The 22,046-nt window shown below is 35.8% G+C and overlaps 1 pseudogene; it reads right to left on the reverse strand.

The window, feature by feature from the left end:
* Positions 1–353: 353 nt before the first annotated feature.
* Positions 354–21,043, reverse strand: LOC127849344 (pyruvate dehydrogenase E1 component subunit alpha, mitochondrial-like; annotated as a pseudogene).
* Positions 21,044–22,046: the final 1,003 nt, after the last annotated feature.

The following is a 22,046-nucleotide window of genomic DNA, read 5'->3' on the forward strand; positions in this document are numbered from 1 at the left end:
TTCCACTCAAATGCTCAATTTATGATATTAAATAGAGAAATCAGAAATACATTTATTAATTGAACAATATTCATTAAAGCTCTAATTGCTTATTAAATACAACATTGTAAACTAAACTAACTTCTATTTTTTTTTTCAAATAAATTCATAAATCAATAAGCTTATATTGTTATCAACAGAAACCAATAGACTATAAAATTATATCAGAAAATAAAATATTTTACTAAACTACAACTTGAGTTTAAGGCGTTTTCGTTTGCAGCCCAAATTATCCCAATATCACTACATGTATGTTCAACAGAACTAAGCCAGTGCAAATAACAATCACCACATTAGTATTTTGCATGAGTATTCTACGCAGTTGTTTTTGCCTGGATGGACAAGTCACAACCTCGCACCCTCATGTCAGCTGGTGGGTCCTTGATGATGGCATTGTACAGCTCTTCGAGAGGCAGTTCAGGGTCTGCTTAGGCCTTGGCAGCTGCTTCATCAACATTCTTCCTAATATCTTGTTCAATATTCTAAAATAAAAAGAGCGAGGAAGCATGTGTGCTGTATTTAGTTTATACTTATTTATTTTGACTCCATTGGATAAAAGCCTTAGTTTTATTGAAACACTCTCGAGGCCATTTCAAGGGAAGAACCACTCCTTGGTGTTTTAAATGAAGATCTTGAGAACGCTCCTGGAGAGAGGATTGGACCAAGGACTTAATTATTTCAAGGCTGACACTGCTTCCACTATGCAGCCACAAACTCTATCAAGAGAACTCGCAAACTCTGGCAGATAGAGCATTTTTTTGTATTAACAAAGCATAAAACACTGCAAGGCATGGTGAAGAACAATTACTTAAGACCCAGAAACACTGCCCAATACTATTATGCTATAAAAACTTCCAATATCAAAAATTGCCATTTCAAAACTGTTAATCACAATAAGAAGACCCTAAAACAAGTAACAATGTTGTAAAAACATTAATATACAAACATTCTGCAACTTTTAAGCATCTCAAAATCGTTTCACAATATCATCTTGTTTCATTTTACGGATGATTTCATGTCAGGATCAGATTAATTTTAGTTGTGTTCATTTGCATTTTGAGCGCTACAATGATAGATAACAGGCAACTTAAAAAACCAGGCAAAAACCCCATTCTTCCCTTGACGCAGTTCAATTAAGTTATGTATTACCCTGAATACACTTTCATTTTTGCCCGCTCTCTTTTCTTCTTTTTTTCTTGCTGAATCACTAACACTATGTATCATACAAAAATGTATTACACCTTGAGTGGGAACAAACAGTGTTTTAAATGAGATCTGGAATGCATACGCTTTATTGCCCACAATACACATTCTTTTTTGCGCACTCACTGTTCTTTTTTTCTGTTGCTGAATTGCTAAGAGCAGGATTTCCTCGCTTAAATAATTAAGCTACGCTAATTAATAACAAAATGATTATTTATGAGAAATACGTCACGCTTCTGACGCTGCTGTTAATATAATCTAAGCCTCTGTGGTAACACATATATGTTTATTGATGATTTGTTTCTGCTAAGGTCCAGAAAACTCAAACTAAGACAGTCATAACCGTAATGCTTTTGTAGGGCTAAAAGCTGCCCCAATAAATTACATTTTAAACAAGACTATTGCCAAGCAATAAAAGTCCCCTACCGGCTCCACCATTGTCAGAAATTTCACCATTGTCAGAATATTTTTATTATTTGTTTCCATAGCAACCACAATTGTTGACGTAGGAACAAAATGAAATGCCGTGCATAATGTCCTTATTGCCATCTATCCATATTCCAAGTTTCATGAAAAAATATTAAGAACTTTTCAAGTTATCGCAGGATCCTGAAAAAAACAAAATTTTCAGCTCTATTTCTTGTCTATTTGTTGCCATAGCAACCACAATTTTTTACGTAGAAACAAAATGAAATGACGTGCATAATGTCCATTTTGCCATCTATCCATGTTCCAAGTTTCAAGAACAAATATTAAGAACTTTTAAAGTTATCGCAGGATCCAGAAAAAAATCAGCACTATTTCTTGTCTATTTGTTGCCATAGCAACCACAATTTTTGACGTAGGAAAAATTGAAATGACGTGCATAATGTCCATATTGCCATCTTTCCATGTTCAAAGTTTCATGAAAAAATATTGAGAACTTTTAAAGTTATCGCAGGATCCAGAAAAAAAAACATTTTCAGCTCTATTTCTAGTCTATTTGTTGCCATAGCAACAACAATTTTTGACGTAGGAACAAAATAAAATGACGTGCATAATGTCCATTTTGCCATCTATCCATATTTCAAGTTTCATGAAAAAATATTAAGAACTTTTAAAGTTATCGCAGGATCCAGAAAAGTGTGACGGACTGACTGACGGACGGATACAAAACCATAAGTCCCCTCCGGTGAAACCGGTAGGGGACTCATTAACAGCATATTCTTTGGATTCCAAAATAGCCCTAGAATGTTGATTTCTTTATATGAAACAACAAGCAAATGATAAACCAGGATAGGCAATAAACGTCTTTATTATTAAGTTTATTCAAAAATAAAAAAAATAATCAAAAGCATGAAATAAAAAGGAAATGTGCATGTTTTTGGTTAATACTCAGTGACACAATGAACTATTTTCTCAATACAGAGATCCATGCAAGCGTTTAAAAAAATATTTTTTTTCAAACTTAAAAAGGCAAGAAAACATCTATATTTACAATGTAATACATGTATTATCTTAAGCTTGTCTTCTGTGGCAAGTTCTTTTGTGAGGAGCCTGTTTTTGAGGTTGGTAATTGGGTCACGATTCTCTCGTACACTCTTAATTTCATCTCTGGATTGATAGCTAGTGGTATGAAAAAGATCAATAGCTAGTGGTATAAAATAGATCCATAGCTAATGGTATGAAATAGATCAATAGCTATTTGTATGAAAAAGATCGATAGCTCTAGTGGTATGACATAGATCGATAGCTAGTGGTATGAAATAGATCAAAAGCTAGTGGTATAAAATAGATCCATAGCTAGTGGTATGAAATAGATCAATAGCTATTTGTATGAAATAGATCAATAGCTCTAGTAGCTCTAGTGGTATGAAATAGATCAATAGCTAGTGGTATAAATAGATCAATAGCTTGCCTTGTGGTATGAAATAGATAAAAAGCTTGTGGTATGAAATAGATCGATAGCTAGTGGTATGAAATAGATCGATAGCTAGTGGTATAAAAAAGGTTGATAACTAGTGGTATAAAATAGATCCATAGCTAGTGGTATGAAATATATCCATAGCTTGTGGTATGAAATAGATAAAAAGCTATTAGTATGGAACAGATCGATAGCTAGTGGTATGAAATCGATCGATAGCTAGTGGTATGAAATAGATCGATAGCTAGTGGTATGAAATAGATTGTTAGCTAGTGGTATGCCATAGATCGATAGCTAGTGGTATGACATAGATCAATAGCTAGTGGTATGACATAGATCCATAGCTAGTGGTATGAAACAGATCCATAGCTAGAGGAATGAAATAGATCGATAGCTAGTGGTATGAAATAGATTGTTAGCTAGTGGTATGCCATAGATCGATAGCTAGGGGTATGAAATAGATCGATAGCTAGTGGTATGAAATAGATCCATAGCTAGTGGTATGAAACAGATCCATAGCTAGTGGAATGAAATAGATCGATAACTAGTGGTAAAAAATAGATCGTAAGCTAGTGGAATGAAATAGATCGTTAGCTTGTGGTATGACATAGATCGATAGCTAGTGGTATGAAATAGATTGATAGCAAGTGGTATAAATAGATCAATAGCTATTGGTATAAAATGAATCGATAGCTAATGGTATGAAACAAATCAGCAGTTTGTTAAATGAAGCAATTGACAAATCAATAGCTAGTTGTATTAAATAGATCTATAGCAAGGTTCAATAGTCATGAATTGCTTCAAAGTCACAAAAATGGCAAAAGTTTTTCAAAATTGGTGAGTCTCTACAAGTCAACCTTTTTATGGTACTTTTTACTTAATGGACAAAAGCACCTTTATTAAGCAGCCAAATTATGTCAGCCTACTACTGAAGCAAATAAAACCAATGCAAACTCCCCTCAAGAGCATTGTTTGTAATCAGATCATTAATTAGTCTATTGCTGCAGAGGAGAGCAGGTGTAAAACTTAAATCTCATCTCTGATGTACCAGCATCAGCTTTCTGCTTAGTTAATCACCAACACACTCAATTGAAATCTTAATTAACAATATTGATTTTTTTCTTCTGACTAGTTAAAATTTGCAATAATTTGTTTGCAAAAGGTCAAGTTTCAATTCAAAATAAGAAAGCAAAGTTTGTTTTTAAAAAAAAAAGCAAACATGGTGGCAAAAGCCAAATATTTTCCTGCAGGTGCCCTAAATCGTTTTTTTAAAGGTTTTGTGTATTTGTTAATTATGAATAGAGCAAATTTGAATTTGTTCACAAATCTGACCATGAAAAGTACTGCAACTTGGTACCAAAGTCAAATAGATCCAGAACGCTAAAATACAATCCAACAAGAAGAAGCAAACCTTGTGCCAGGGTCACTCATGCTGTGTCCATGGTAGCGATACGTGGAGCAGTCAATAACCACTGGTCCATGCTGGAGGGCGTACTCCTTGGCGAACCTTGTGCACTCCTTCACTGCCAGGACATCCATACCGTCGACCTGGCCATGGCAAGGAGATATTGTGTTATCTAATGGGGTATTTAGTGGCAGTGCCTTTTAAAATTGTGGGAATATGACTTATAACGGAAAAATTGTGAAATATAGAGATATTTTGACTTATTTTGAAAATAAATATTACTGATTGATTGATTGAATTTGAAGAATTATTGCTAAAAACTAAATATTTATTATAATATTATAAAACAAGAGTGCCAAACTGTCACAAGATACTCCCATTTAAAGGTTTTGGACAACTTGATAACTGAACCATTTGTGTGGCAAAATGATATATTTGAGACACAACTTCTGACCAAATTTGGTGAAGATTGGATGAAAACTACTTTAATTAGAGAGCCAACACCATGCTAAATGCTTGAAATACATCAAGTGACTTTGTGACCTAGTTTTTAACCCGGCATGACCCATATTTGAACTTGATCTAGATATCATTTAGACACAACTTCTGACCTAATTTGGTGAAGATCGGATGAAAACTACTTCAATTAAAGAGTGGACACCATGCTAAATGCTTGAAATGCACTAAGTGACCTGGTGACCTTGTTTTTGACCCGGCATGACCCATATTTGAACTTGACATAGATATCATTTAGACACACCTTCTGACAACATTTAGTAAGATCAGACGAAAACTACTTCAATTAAAGAGCAGACACCATGCTTAATCCTTGACCTGTGACCTAAATTTTGACCTTGCATGACCCATATTTGAACTTGACCTAGATATTGTCTAAATACAATTTCTGACCAAGTTTGGTGAAGATCAGATGAAAACTATTTGAACTAGAGCTTTGTCACAGACGTGACGAATACCCCCACATGCCGCATTGACACATAATATTTTGCATGTCATCTTCACACAAAAAAGCGGACACCATGCTCAATTTAGAACAGACAACATGGTGAGGTTTAAAACACACTAAGTGACCCCGTGACCTAAGTTTTGACCCGACATGGCCCATGTTCGAACTTGACCTACACATCATCTAGTTACAACTTCTGACCAAGTGTGGTAAAGATCGGATGTAAACTACTTGAAATAGAGAGCGGACACCATGCTCAATGTGTACAAGAGTTCCGCGGTCGGAGATGACCGCATTGAAGCCGGATTTTTGATTTAAATGACAGGAAAGTACCTTTCGTGTTTTTGTCAATGCAATACTTAAATTACTGAAATATTGTTCAAAGGTCAAAATGAAATGTAAGTACTTTTCAAGGCATGAGCAAACCTTGTGTTATGTTTTGAATGCATGCATATACATGAACAACAATAACATTTAAGGTCACAAATATGAACTTGAATTGACAATTAGGAAAGTTTGATCTCAATTTTTTTATGTCAAGTTTGAAGACTCTAGGTACAAGCATACCAAAGTTATAACATGGAATAAGAACTTTAACATTTTTACCTACCAAAGTTATAAGAACTTTAACATTTTTACATTCAAGGTCACAGTGACCTTGACCTTAGAATGAATGACCTTGAAATGACCAGTGGTCATCTAAGTGTGCTTGCAAACCTTCATGTCAAGTTTGAAGACTCTATGTCCAAGCATACCAAAGTTATAACAATTTTAACATTTTAACATTTAAGGTCACAGTGACCTTGACCTTCAAATGAATGACATTGAAATGACCAGTGGTCATCTTCTAGTACTGGCCAATCTTTATTTCAAGTTTGAAGACTCTAGGTACAAGCATACCAAAGTTATAACATGAAATAAGAACTTTAACATTTTTACATTCAAGGTCACAGTGACCTTGACCTTCAAATGAATGACCTTGAAATGTCCAGTGGTTACTTACTAGTTCTGGCCAACCTTCATGTCAAGTTTCAAGACTCTAGGTCCAAGCATACCAAAGTTATAACAACTTTAACATTTTTGCATTCAAGGTCACAGTGACCTTGACCTTCAAATGAATGACCTTGAAATGTCCAGTGGTTATTTACTAGTTCTGGCCAACCTTCATGTCAAGTTTCAAGACTCTAGGTCCAAGCATACCAAAGTTATAACAACTTTAACATTTTTATATTGAAGGTCACAGTGGCCTTCACCTTCAAATGAATGACCTTGAAATGACCAGTGGTCATCTGTTAATCCTGGCCAACCTTCATGTCAAGTTTGAAGACTCTAGGTCCAAGCATACCAAAGTTATACCATGAAATAAGAACTTTAACATTTTTACATTCAAGGTCACAGTGACCTTGACCTTCAAATGAATGACCTTGAAATGACCAGTGGTTACTAACTAGTTATGGCCAACCTTCATGTCAAGTTTCAAGACTCTAGGTCCAAGCATACCAAAGTTATAACAACTTTAACATTTTTATATTGAAGGTCACAGTGACCTTGACCTTCAAATGAATGACCTTGAAATGACCAGTGGTCATCTGTTAATCCTGGCCAACCTTCATGTCAAGTTTGAAGACTCTAGGTCCAAGCATACCAAAGTTATACCATGAAATAAGAACTTTAACATTTTCGAGCACGCCGCCACCCCGCCCGCCCGCCCCCCCCCGCCCGCCCGACAACATCAATCTATAAGCCGAGATTTTTTCGAAAAAAATCCGGCTAAAAACGTACTAAGTGACCCCGTGACCTTGTTTTTGACCAGGCAAGGCCCATGTTCGAACTTGGCCTTGTGATCATCTAGATACAACTTCTGACCAAGTTTGGTGAAGATCGGATGAAAACTACTTGAATTAGAGAGCGGACAACATTGTGATGTTTAAAACGCCCTAAGTGACCCCGTGACCTTGTTTTTGACCCGGCATGACCTATTCAAACTTGCTCTAGACATTATCAAGATACAACTTCTGACCAATTTTGGTGATGATTGGATAAAAACTATTTGAATTAGAGAGCGGACAACATGGTGAGGTTTAAAACACACTAAGTGACCCCGTGACCTAGTTTTTGACCCGGCATGGCCCATGTATGAACTTGACCTTCATACCATCTAGTTACAACTTCTGACCAAGTGTGGTGAAGATCGGATTGAAACTACTTGAAATAGAGAGTGGACACCATGCTCAATGTGTAAAACGTACTAAGTGACCCCGTGACCTAGTTTTTGACCCGGCAAGGCCCATGTTCGAACTTGGCCTAGACATCATCTGGATACATCTTCTGCCCAAGTTTGGTGAAGATCGGATGAAAACTACTTGAATTAGAGAGCGGACAACATGCTGAATATTAAAAACGCACTAAGTGACCCCGTGACCTAGTTTTTGACCCGGCAAGGCCCATGTTCAAACTTGGCCTTAAGATCATCTAGATACAACTTCTGACCAAGTTTGGTGAAGATCGGATGAAAACAACTTGAAATAAAGAGCAGACAAGGTGCTGAATGTTTTAAACGCACTTAGTGACCCCGTGACCTAGTTTTTGACCCGACAAGGCCCATGTTTTAACTTGGCCTAGACATCATGTAGATACAACTTCTGACCAAGTTTGGTGAAGATCGGATGAAAACTACTTGAAATAGAGAGCGGACACTTAATACGGACCGACCGACAGACAAGCTCACTCCTATATACCCCCCTAAACTTCGTTTGTGGGGGTATAATTAGAGAGCGGACACATACTGCTGTGGACGCTGCCTGCCCGCCCGCCAAGGGTGATCTTATAATTCGTCCAGTTTTGTACGGGCGTATAAAAAGAAGATGCATATTATAATTATAATGTCCATAATTTTTTTGAAACTTTTCCAAACTCCTTCCAAACATTCAAGTCAAACCATCAATTGGAAATTTGAGAAAGATAAGACAAATTACATTAATCAATACCAGCATTTCTTTTGAAAAGATTCACAAGACATTCCTGAGAAAATTACATTAACAAAATGTAAAATTCCTATATAGATCATTTGTAAATTTCTGAGTGTAACATGGCCCCTAATTTGACAAATTTCACACTATGGGGTCATTTGAATATGGGCAATACATATTTCAAGTTTAAGCTTAATCCATTTCAAATCATTAGCTTACTTTATGTAACATTTCTACTCAAACTCAACGAAAATTTCGTAAAATTGTTCGTAAAATAAACTAAACCAATTAAAAATCAGTGTTCCTTATGGCAATTGCCGAAATTTCAACGCCTGATGTGATCTGGTAAAATAGATGTTTGTAGATACAAAATGCTCGTTTTTATTATTGTTTTGCATATCTATTCATACGACACATGAACACTAAAATGGTGTTTGTGTTTCGTATGAATAGATATATTCGCGGGAATTGATTGTTGCCACAAATAAATAAAAACGAGCATTTTGTATCTACAAAAATCTATGTAATCATACCACATCTAGCGTTGAAATTTTGGCTATTGCTATAAGGAACACTGCTTGTTAAGGTGTTAACTTTATTTAAAGAAATACTTTACGAAATTTTCGTTGATTTTGAGCGTTATAGAGACTTTAAAACTTAAACTTTGCTCAGAAGTTGACCCAGGAGCAAGTGAAATAGCTTGCATTTTGATCAAAAAGTCCAGCTAAAAACAGATCTTATTTGCACGACTTCTTATGCTCCTAACAAGGGGCATATAGTTGTTGTCCTTCCTTTGGTCTTTCTGTCTGTGACAAGTTAAATAGATTTTACAGTCTCATGTAGAACAGTTACAGACATCAATTCTATATCTCCTTGATGGTTTTCTTACACCATTGTTGCTTATGGCTATTTTCATTCAACTCTTATCATGAAACTTCACTATTACCTTAAAATAACTTGTACTTTCTTACTTAAATAGATTTTACTATTTGGTCTACCACCTACACTGTTTGACACAACATTGATACTGAGAGAGCCCCTTCTCATTATCTCCAATCCACCCGTGTCATCCTGTCATGATTACCTTGACCGTGATCTAATCTTGACCTTGAGTACCGGTAATTCAAACCAGCAAAAGTGACTTGTTCAACAGATTTTAAGCTTTGTCTTTTATTACTAACACTACATATGCTCGATCCCGCATGTGGTGAAAAAGGCCTTATTTGGTAACACATTTGAATTCTTATTCAAACAAGTATAGGGCAAAATAGGACAATCAATTAAATATTAGAACATCCATACAAAAATAAATTAACAACAAGGGCTGTTTGTAAAACATGCATGCCCCCATATGGGCTGTCAGTTGTAGTGGCAGCCATTGTGTGAATACTTTTTTTGACCTACTGACCTGAAAATCAATAAAGGTCATCTGCCAGTCATGATCAATGTACCTATGAAGTTTCATGATCCTAGGCGTAAGAATTCTTGAGTTATCATCCTGAAACCATTTTACTGTTTCGAGTCACTGTGACCTTGAACTTTGACCTAGTGACCTGAAAATCAATAGGGGTCATCTGCCAGTCATGATCATGATTCTAGGCATAAGTATTCTTGAGTAATCATCCTGAAACCATTTTACTGTTTCAAGTCACTGTGACCTTGACCTTTGACCTAGTGACCTGAAAATCAATAGGGGTCATTTGCCAGTCATCATCAATGTACCTATGAAGCTTCATGATCCTAGGCGTAAGCATTCTTGAGTTATCATCCGGAAACCATTTTACTATTTTGAGTCACTGTGACCTTGACCTTTGACCTAGTGACCTGAAAATCAATAGGGGTCATCTGCCAGTCATGATCAATGTACCTATGAAGTTTCAAGATCCTAAGCCTAGGCATTCTTGAGTTATCATCCGGAAACTATTTTACTATTTCTGGTCACTGTGACCTTGACCTTTGACCTAGTGACCTGAAAATCAATAGGGGTCATCTGCCAGTCATGATCAATGTACCTATTAAGTTTCATGATCCTAGGCCTAAGCGTTCTTGAGTTATCATCCGGAAACCATCTGGTGGACGGACCGACCGACAGACTGACCGACATGTGCAAAACAATATACCCCCTCTTCTTCAAAGGGGGGCATAAAAATTAAAAAACAAACACAGCTTATACCCAGATTCCTGGAATGTAGTCTCCCCTGGTGTAATAGTCAGTGGAGGCAGAGGACCGGTTGACACTGGTTCCCATACCGTAGCCATTATTCTCGCAGATGAAGCTAACAGGCAGCTTCCATAGCTTGGCGATGTTGTAAGCTTCAAAAACCTGTCCCTGATTAGCCCCTCCATCTCCATACAGTGTGAGACACACGTTGGGTTTCTTCGTGTATTGGAAGGATAGTGCTATTCCTGCACCGAGAGGTACCTGTTGGTAATATTCAGACTTTGGAAGTTAATGAGACTATACAAGGCTTGCATATACATGAGCTTTGCTCTGGTAAAACAGGTTAAATGCATGTGTATAAAATGTTGACCTAGCTTTGCGTGCACAGCATCATCAGGGACAACTCTTTTCGCCTTTATGGTATTTTTCGTTTAAATGAAGTCTTGCCTTAGTCCTGAATGCATATCAGATAGAAAGAGTCGTCCCTTATAAGCCAGTGCAGAAACAAGCTAATCTGGGACAAGACTTTTTTCACATGTAAGCCCCGTTTTCCAGAGGGTGACTCATACATATTTATGGTAATTTACGCTATTCTCAAGATATCCAAAAAGATGAAGTTATAGTGGACTCTTGTTGAAAAAATGCAAATTTTTGAGTATGCAGAGGTAGAATGAATATGTAGAAATAATAAAAACATTTGTTTTATCCTCCTGAAATGTCTCCCAAAAACATAACAATTACTCAATTGCATGAGCTCAAATTCTGCTAAGCAATTTCAATTTTCTGCATTACATTTCAACTAACAGTATGGTTACCTCCACACATTTTGGACCAAATGTACTTTAAGTTAACGACTTATAAAAATATGTATACTATAATATACAATAATGTAGTATGTTACAATTAACAACAAAGAAGTTGTGTTAAACAACTAATGATGACTTCTTCTTGAGATGCGAGATGAAACATTTATGCTTTATGATTAATTCTGGGTTAGGTGTGAGGTTAGCAAACCAGTTTAACTGATTTAAACCAACAATTGCTTTGTCTTTGCCAATCATAGGCATTGTCCAAGCTTTAATGATTGTTTATGTTTGGTGTTTTGATCTTATCTATTTTAAATTCTACCAGAGGGAAGCAAGAATTTATCTTCGGATAATGGTTCATCAAATTTCTTGAGTTCCATAAATTATATATATATATTTAACTGCTATAACATTACCTGAGCCCGAACAATACCATTGCCACCATAGAAGTTTGGAGCATACATATGCATGGAGCCCCCTTTTTTCTCCTGGCACAACCAGACACATGACCTACAGAATACACAATCTAAATTATCTACTTTAGAAAACAAACACCTGCATAAAATAAAATAACATATGCTTTTTATGCCCCCTTTTCAAAAAAAGGCGGCATATAGTGATCGGACTGTCTGTCTGTCCATCTGTCTGTCTTTCCGTCACACTTTGCATTTAGGTTTCGAAAAATGCTCATAACTTCTATGTCCCTTGAGATATAACCTTCATATTTGGTATGCATGTGTATAAGAACAAGGCCTTTCCATACCCACACAAAATTTTACCCCTGTGACCTTGACCTTGAATTTAGGGTCCGCGTTTAGGTTTCGAAACCTGCGTTTAAGTTTCGAAAAATGCTCATAACTTCTATGTCCCTTGAGATATAACCTTCATATTTGGTATGCATGTGTATATGGACAAGTACTTTCCATACGCACAAAAAATTTACCCCTGTGACCTTAACCTTGAACTTAGGGTCCGTGTTTAGGTTTCGAAATTTGCGTTTAGGTTTCGAAAAATGCTCATATCTTCTATGTCCCTTGAGATATAACCTTCATATTTGGTATGCATGTGTATATGGACAAGGCCTTTCCATACGCACAAAAATTTTTACCCCTGTAACCTTGACCTTAAAGTTAGGGTCCGCGTTTAGGTTTCGAAATCTGCGTTTAGGTTTCGAAAAATGCTCATTACTTCTATGTCCCTTGAGATATAACCTTCATATTTGGTATGCATGTGTATATGGACAAGGCCTTTCAATACGCACAAAAAATTTTACCACTGTGACCTTGACGTTAGGGTCCAGGTTTAAGTTTCGAAATCTGCGTTTCTGCATTTGAAAAATGCTCATAACTTCTATATCCTTTGAGATATAACCTTCATATTTGGTATGCATGTGTATACGGACAAGGCCTTTCAATACGCACACACATTTTGACCCCTGTGACCTTGACCTTGAACTTATGGTACGCGTTTAGGTTTCGAAATCTGTGTTTAGGTTTTGAAAAAAGCTCATAACTTCTATCAAGCGTTTATAGGGGGCATAAGTCATCCTATGGTGACAGCTCTTTTTTTCTACTAAATTTGAAAAAACATTTCTTCAGCTTTAAGTCTATCCGTTCCAGAGTTAGAAATGCAAAAATTTGTTTACAATCACTTAAAACTTACCACTGCAAAAAAACTGATTGTGTTTGTATTTTATGAACAAATCCCACCCAAAGGTAATATTATCCTATTAATTATACCACCTGAGATTTACACTACATTTGTATATGTCCCCTACCGGCTCCACCATTGTCAGATTATTTTTTTGGCATAGCAACCAGAATTTTTGACATAAGAACAAAATGAAATGACGTGCATAATGTCCATATTGCCATCTATCCATGTTTCAAGTTTCATGAACAAAATATGAAGAACTTTTAAAGTGTGACAGACAGACTCACAGACAGACAGACTCACAGACAGATGCACAGAGGGCAAACCATAAGTCCCCTACGGTAAAACCGGTAGGGGACAACAGTTACAAGCTACTTACCTGTCCTGAGTACAGATGACAAAATCCCCGGATTGCTTAAGACTTCTACAGGTTAGCGGCGACTGTCTCCATTCTCCGGATGGTGACCATTTCCTTGTAGAACTGCAGCCCCTCTGCCCTTGGCATCTTCACCGTGGTGCTGGAACCCTCTGTCAACTTGTGCAGCTTGTATGGCTAATGTTAAGAATAATATTGTCTCTTTGTAGCGTAATTACACATCGTTCGTGGAGAACACACAATAACAACCAAAGTTCGTTTCTGATTTCATCACGATTCATTTCTGTTAAATAATTTCTAACACAAAGCTTCTAATGTTCGTGAAGTACAATTTTACAGCACGGCGGCCAACATGTCCGCCTCGTCAAGAAGACGTGACAAATCTCAAAGCTCTTTTCAAATCTAACCGCAGACTGAATTTCTTACAATAACCACACAACATTTTATTCTCAGGAAAATAAACATAAAATTTGGATATGTTCTATCCCATTCTTGGTTGGTTAACTGTTCTCTTCCCCCAATTTCCTAAACACACCCCTTCGATTAACCCTTGTTGATTGGATGGATCGCTTATGCGCCTACCACATGTCACAGTAGAAGAGTGCAATATACAATTATCACTTTGGGAACAGGAAACCTCATTTCATTTACATACTTGATCATACAAACAGATGCTCTCTATGGACAACCCACATTGGTAATATGAAACCAAACACTTCTATAATCGATTATGCAAACCCCGATACACATTCGATACACATTCAATCAGAACTTGTATCGTTATGTATCTTGAGAAATTGGAATTACCCTTATATAATTATCATATCTGAATTATGTATTGGTTTGAAGTAATGTTTACCTACGAGCCAAATTGTTAATCAAGAACTAATACCATGTCAACAGATGTTCCCGATAATTGAACTACATTGGAGAAATGAAACCATACTTCCATAATCAATTTTATAAACTTCATTACATGTCCCATCCGAACTGACATGAATGCTTATGAGGGCGGGGTTAACTATCGACCATTATTTTTGATTGACGTCGGGCATGAAGTACCGTTAAGAGTTTATTGCAGCTTAATTAGCAAGAAGTTGTACCATTTGAGTAATATAAAACCGGTAATTAGTACAGTACAGAACATTAAAGACGGTTTCGGGCATCATCATCACACCTTTTTACTGTAAACAAGTGTTACCTATGACTCATAATTAATACGAGAACTTAATTGCAAGTGGTAAACAATTAATTATTATAGCGAGTAAGTTGTGCAAATGACTCCCGGTTACAATTATGTGATAACAATTTATTTAATTCCAGTACATGTATATTTCAAAATGTCCATTTATAGAACTTATTCACCCCGTTTTTCTGACATTTATTCGACACGTTATGCGCTTTAAAAAATTTTCGTTGAATTAATTACGCACACTTGTAAATGTTTCGTCCGATTATCGATAGTTAGAAGACTGATGATGGCAACCGGCCGTGATCCTCGTGGACAACGTGAATTTCATGCATAATTCCGTCAAAACATTTATTCGACTCGTAAAGTGTTTAAACAAATTATCGTTGAATTTATAACGTAACGGTTAATATTTGTTGATATCTCAAATGGGAATAATTAAATTTGTAATCCGAAACCCATTCCCGTAAGTCGATGTTAACGCGTTTTAAATCTGAAACACACTTCCGAATGTCAATGTTACCGCAACGTTAAATATTTTTGCTCCAAATTTATTTTGTGTCGAATCTTTTTCTCGATTAAAAAGAGCGCAAAGATTATGCAGCATGTACAACGTCGCGTCTATTGCATACAAATGGCGTGTATTGAGCGTTTTAACAAGCGCACAACAGGTCAGGGGATTGACGCATATTCAGAGGCAATATTTCATCAAATCTATAAATAGTCACTTAAAAAATGGCAAGGTTTGTGTTAAAGAAATAACTGAAAGCTTTTATCGTAAATATTTACCAGAAAGAGATTGATAAAAACGGAGTAAACGGGATTATCGGGTAATAAATAGAAACTTGAAAAAAGTAAGTATACAGTAATAGAGTCGAGATGAAACGGATGTATTGGGGAATCGTTCGAGTCGGGATTTTACTATCTGTGCGGAAAAGTTTTAAAACAATTAAACAATAAAAAAAAAATTATTTTTAAATGACTGGGGGATTTTTTTTGAAGAGTCATAGCGCACCAAATGACGTCTTTTGACGCTGTTTTTCTTTGAGTTATAACGCACCACAGAACGTGAATTGACACGTTAAATTAAAAAAAATCAACGTCGGGAGGGCCCTCCCGAACCCACCCCCCGCTCGGCCCCGGGGCGCCTGAAAAAATTCCTGGGGAAGGCACTGGACATCTGTTATGTTTATTCCTAAATACCCGCAACATACAGCTACGTTACATACTCAAACATATTATTAAAATATTTCCCTATTATTAAATCTATCTGTACTTAAATTTCTATCATAAGAATAAACAATAAGCATATACCGTTATGTCACATCTTGTTGGAGTAGTTATAATAAAAGGTGGGAATACATCTCCCAGCACATTCAAACTTGGGGAATTTTGATAGATTTGTTTGAGACACCAACTAATAAACTTATAATTGATGTTTTTCAACTTAAAAAGTTACTCATATCAGCATTATACACATAAGAAAAAGCACAGAACTCTAGGAAATAATCATATGCAAGCTCTAGTGCTGCAACAATACGCCAAAAACTGTATTGCAATATATTGTCAGTTCAAAAACCTGTATTGCAACATATTGCAATATATTGCTAACTTGTACCAGAATTTGCTAACTTGTACCAGAATTAAAACTCACCAGATAATCACCCAAACCACCTTAATTACATGAACATAACCTTTGTATTGTATGTTTAAGTTCTAGTTATATCCTATTGGCAATTCTAGCCTTTTTTACAAAATGTCTATCTTTTCTACATGGCAATGCACTGAAACTGGTTCTTCAGCACTAAAAATTGTAATGTTACATGCTAAATGCTGACAAAATTTAATAAAGCTGATAGGGAAAGATATTTTTAAAGGCTATTTTTTACCACAGGTGGTTGGCGTGTGGCTATGATATCAGTTAGTAAAAACATCATTTCGAATGAAAAATCATCAAATTATAACAAAAAATCAACTTCTCTGGAAAAAAAATTCACTATTGGTCAAATATATATATATATATATATATATATATATATATATATATATATATATATATATATATATATATATACATATATATATATATATAACAAGGTTTTCAACTCAAAATGACCCGAAAACAGGGTGCATTGCACTATTTACAAGTCATCTTTAAATGTTAACGCATCCTTTATCAAAACATATGATATCTGACAATTTACACTCCTCAAATATATCGGATATTAAAGTACATGCACTTTTGTTTGCTTCCAACTCAACAAAGCCCTACCAATGAGGACTTACGCACACACAGTGATAACTTTATACCCTGCTGTCTGGGGACATACATGTTACACACATTTTTTATTTTACAAACATGCCATAAACATCTTACAGAAAACGTTAATGTTGATTCATTACTGTTGTGATGATATCACTGACATTGCACATTTCAAAACTTAAATTTACCTGACGCGTTTCCAATTATTTTTGTTCATGTAAGTGCATTTTAATGTTGCTCAAGTTATACCTCAATTTAAACAAGAGCACCGCATAGCGGGTGCCAACGCTCGGCTGTGGGTGCAGTTTTGAATAAATGAAAGCTTGTCAGAAGTTTTATATTAGAGGTCACAGTGACCTTGACCTTTGACCCAAAAATGGGTGTGGCGTGTAAAAGTCATCAAGGTGCATGTACATATGAAGTTTTAAAGTTGTAGGTAGAGGCACTATGATGTTAGAGGCAAAGTTAAAGTTTTATATTAGAGGTCACAGTGACCATGACCTAGTGACCTAAACATTGGTGTGGCGTGTAGAACTAATCAAGGTGCTTGTACAATTGAAGTTTCAAGGTTGTAGGTGGAAGCACTTTAATTTTAGAGCCAATGTTAAGGTTTTAGCACAACGGCGGACGGCAGACGACGAGGAGGCTAAGACAATACCTCGGGAAAACAGCCTCCTAAAACAGCCGAGCTAAAAATACGTAATGATAACTTAAAAACAGTCACAACTTACCTGAGTTTCAAATGTGGCCTCTGTTGCATAATTTGAGGCTTGAACTGCACCATTCATCAACTGAAAGCAAAAGCATGTTAAACATTCTTATGACAGGAAATGCCTTTACATGACTTCATTTTCTGTTTCATATATATCTGAATTCATTGTCATTTAATTTTAGCTTAAACCTGTGTACAAAATTTGCCAATACACTTGCAGTTTTTACTACCTTTTAATTGTATAAAATTTGCCCAAAAGCCGCAAAAGCCTTAGTCCTTGTAAACCTCTAACTAGAAAATCAATAACAAAACAAGACACGCGTTGATAAAACACAATGCCCCCGGCCAAAAAGCAGTCAAATATTTTGAAGTTCTTTTCATCACATGATGAGTTTTTGATCCTGATGGCTTGCGTTTTTTGTGTTAGTGCAAAGTTTTTGTTATTGTGAAAGTTTGTTTTAATTCAGTTATGTTTCAAACTAGAAGTGTCACGCACAATGTGCATGGTAGATGGACGATCAGGCCTTTTCCGCCCATTCCTGTATGGCCGAATTTCGGCCCCATTCCCAAATCAAAATCGAAGTTTTTTGCTAATCAGAATAAAATGTACAAAAGTAATAAAGAGCTTTTTTTTTCATTTATCTTTTGTTAGTTAAAAAGGCTAAAATTCATAAAATGAACAAAAAAATGCTCAAATTTAAGTGACTGATTGACCATTAAAATAGCCATAAAATGGCTCCGAATGCAGGAAATGAAGAGCTCAATTTTAAAATTTTCAGGGGGAGCATGCCCCCGAACCCCCCTAGAAGGCCTGTTGGTTTCACATTTTGGCCTGTTGGCTCCAAAGCTACAGATAAGCTGCGTATTTGCATAAATACGCAATCAAAAATAGGTGGATACGCATTTTTTTTTCAAAATCTGTGCGTACCAGTACGCAAAACAAATCACCAATACCCAATTAGAACCGCCTTCTATGCGTACTGAAAAATAACGTTTCGTTTTGGCCGTTTTGACTCGATTCTTAATCGACAAGCGCTAGTTTTATCTGGTAACGTATTTACCAATCGTTTAGATGATAACACATGCGAGTCAAACAAAATGGCGTCTCGAGGCAAAGGAAAAGTTCCGCAAAAAATACAAAAAAAAACATATAGATTCCTTTGTCGTGGTAAATAAATCTTAAACAATTGCAAAGGGCATAGTTAATGACATTTTTGATATGTATTATTTTTTGGCAATGCAACCAGACTCTGATGGCTGTCAGAAAAAAAAAATGAGTTGAAACCTGTGTTACTATTATTATATTTATTTTTGGTTTTTGGCATTTTCGTTCAAAATACACTATATTATACTATCCAAACACCGTTCCAGCCCCCTATGATGGGGTGTGTTGTGTTTTCAAAACAAAAGTACTGGCCCATATTGGAACAAAAACAAGTAGAAACACATTTGATGAGTGGGTTGAGAAATTCCCTTGGCTTCAGATTGTTGAATCTGGTAGCAGAAAGATGGAATAACCTATACTGCAATTGAATACATAACAGTGACTTTATTTACGTACGGTTTTGAGAAGCTCAATTCATGTTTTATTGCAATTATCCAATTCACTTGTTTGTTTTGGTACAAATACCCAATATTTTTTATATGAGCAGGTATCATACTTTTGGATACCCAATCACGTTTTCCAATTCATTCTTATTTTGGAGGGTATTACCCTACATGTATTACCCCAAAAAGCTTATCTGTAGCTCTGGTTGGCTCAAAAGTTATTGAGAAACCTGGAAATTAGGTTGCCCAGCAAAAAATGGATGAGCCCAGAGCCTTTCTAATGCTTTGTATAGTAGACTCTCTTTAAACCTGACAATCTAGGAACCGGCCTGATCGTCCTGTTTTCAGAGAGTTCCGGTTTACCAAGAGTAGGCATATTGCTGAAATATACATTGTATGCATTGTGTACAAAATCATATAAGAATACAACAAACCATATACATTTACATGTACCATGTGATAACTGTACTCATGAAATGCTTATGTTTAAAGTATTCTTACAAAAATGTGTTTTTATTCGATTACAAGGAAACAAATTCCATACCGACTTGTTTTGTTTATCATAAGCTTAATAAAACGATCGTGTCAATTACTTTTTGGTGTTACCACACGTCTATAATAGACATTCACAGTTTGTTTTACATTATTTAATCGGACTTCAATAGCGCGGCAACGGCCTTTATGGTATGTTTAATCCGATTATTGATAATTGCCCGAGCGGAATGTGTGACACCGCACGCGCCATGCTGACTAAATATTGTAATTTACACGCCTCGGGCATCTTGAGAATTTGGACCGTCCGGTGTACTCAATGTATTTTACATTGAAAATCACGAAATTCAAGGAGATATCCGTTCGGTTTCCGGTTTTGAGAGAGTTAGGTTTATTCAACATTTTTTAACAAAGAAATAGTATGGGAAAATACAGGACTGGCCCAACCGTTCGGAATTGGGAGATTACCGGTATTCGGAGAGTCCGGTATTGGCAGAGTCTACTGTATACATTTTGTTTTCAATTTACAATGTGAGTTCAGACAGGTACATGTAGTTGATAAAATAACATATTTTACACATTCTGTACATTGTTTCCACTTAACAGGCCCAACAGACTGTTCATATTTCTTAATGCTGTCAATTTTACCCAAGGAGCAAAAAGTCACAAAAGAATTTAGCATTCCTTGTGAAACACAATATTTACACTACATACCGTTCTCATCGTTTGTTAACCATTTTCCAGCCATCAAAGTTGAAACGCACTCTCACATTTAGACGGACTGTACTCCTAATTGTATTTGCATTTTTTTAATGTTTGGCTTTTCTGGATGGGAAAAACCTTGAATAAATTGCTACATTTTAACAGTTTTGTTCCGCCTTGGGTGTAGCCATTTTGGAAAGAAATATACAGCATCTGACGTCATTGGCCGATTCTTTTTAAGTGTATCAGATAGTTTGTAAGACGCAATTTAATTGGCTGTTACCATTAGTGCTGCAACAATATGCCAAAAACAGTATTGCAATATATTGTCAGTTCAAAAACCCGTATTGCAATATATTGCAAACTTGTACCAGAATTATAACTCGCCATCTAATCAACAAAACCAAATTATTTACATGAACATAACCTTTGTATTGTATGTTTAGGTTCTAGTTATATCCTATTGGCAATTCTAGCTTTTTTTACAAAATGCTTTATAAACACAATTAACATCATCCTTACACCGCTTAAAATATCCAACCCCTACCTCGATCTCATTCGTTTCTGTCTTCCCTTTAAGACTAAAATATGCCCAAACAACACTTTTTCCATTGGAATTGTCTATAAAGTCAAACTTGGCGTTCGTTTCATCTGCCATTTTGAGAACTATTATATAAGCCAACAAGAAGAATTATAAATAACCCAAAAGAGAATTGTGGATGTTTTAAAGCCTGTCGTGTAACTTATCAGAATGCTGTTACGTAAAATTTGTTTGATCATTATCTCCATGCTTTTTGAAAAGCGTGGGGATATTGTGATTAACTCCGCCGTCTGTCTGTCCGTCCTGGCCACTATCTCCTCCTACACTATTAGCACTAAAACCTTGAAACTTACACACATGGTAGCTATGAGCATATGAGCCCTCTGCACTATTTGGAATTTTGATCTGACCCCTGGGTCAAAAGTTATGGGGGTTAGGGTTGGGCCGGGTCAGAGATTTTTACGCATTTTTTTTTAGGTTATTTTACTATAATTTCTTCATTTCTACACCGATTGTCTTCAAATTGATACTGAACCTCTCTTATGACAATACGGTCAATCTCAACTACTGTATTTCTTCGATTGTAATACGGGTTTTTTTCCGAGTTTTTAAGGCATAAAGTTGGGGGGTCGTCTTATAAGAGCATACTTATTAAAAAAAACTAGTTTTTTTACCAATATTTGTGAATGATAACCGTATTTCTGATGAAGAAAAGAAACTACTTTCATTTAGTTACATGATTTGCTGCTTATATCCTTTTGTTATCATATATTTTAAATGACATGTCTGTTTGGAATACTCACGAGTTTATTATCAAATAAGCATTAAAGTTCATTTATTATTTTTTTCCATTGCATTAATAGGAATGCATTGATTAAAATAATGACATTCAAAACAATGTATTAATGGTAATTATGGACCAAATCGGCAGAGTTGCAATCACACATGTTAATCCCTTTTGTCTAAACACTGCAGACAGCAGTCTACACAATAGGTCAGTAGACGTGCTATGCGTGTTTTCATAATGCATAACACTTAATCCAGTTTTGTCCAGATGTTCTCTTGAATCAGAATACAGTACAATTACTGTTTCAACTAATAGACCGTAACGATAATGATA

The sequence above is a fragment of the Dreissena polymorpha genome, chromosome 1 (assembly GCF_020536995.1).
Source record: "Dreissena polymorpha isolate Duluth1 chromosome 1, UMN_Dpol_1.0, whole genome shotgun sequence".
Taxonomy (NCBI): Eukaryota; Metazoa; Mollusca; class Bivalvia; order Myida; family Dreissenidae; genus Dreissena; species Dreissena polymorpha.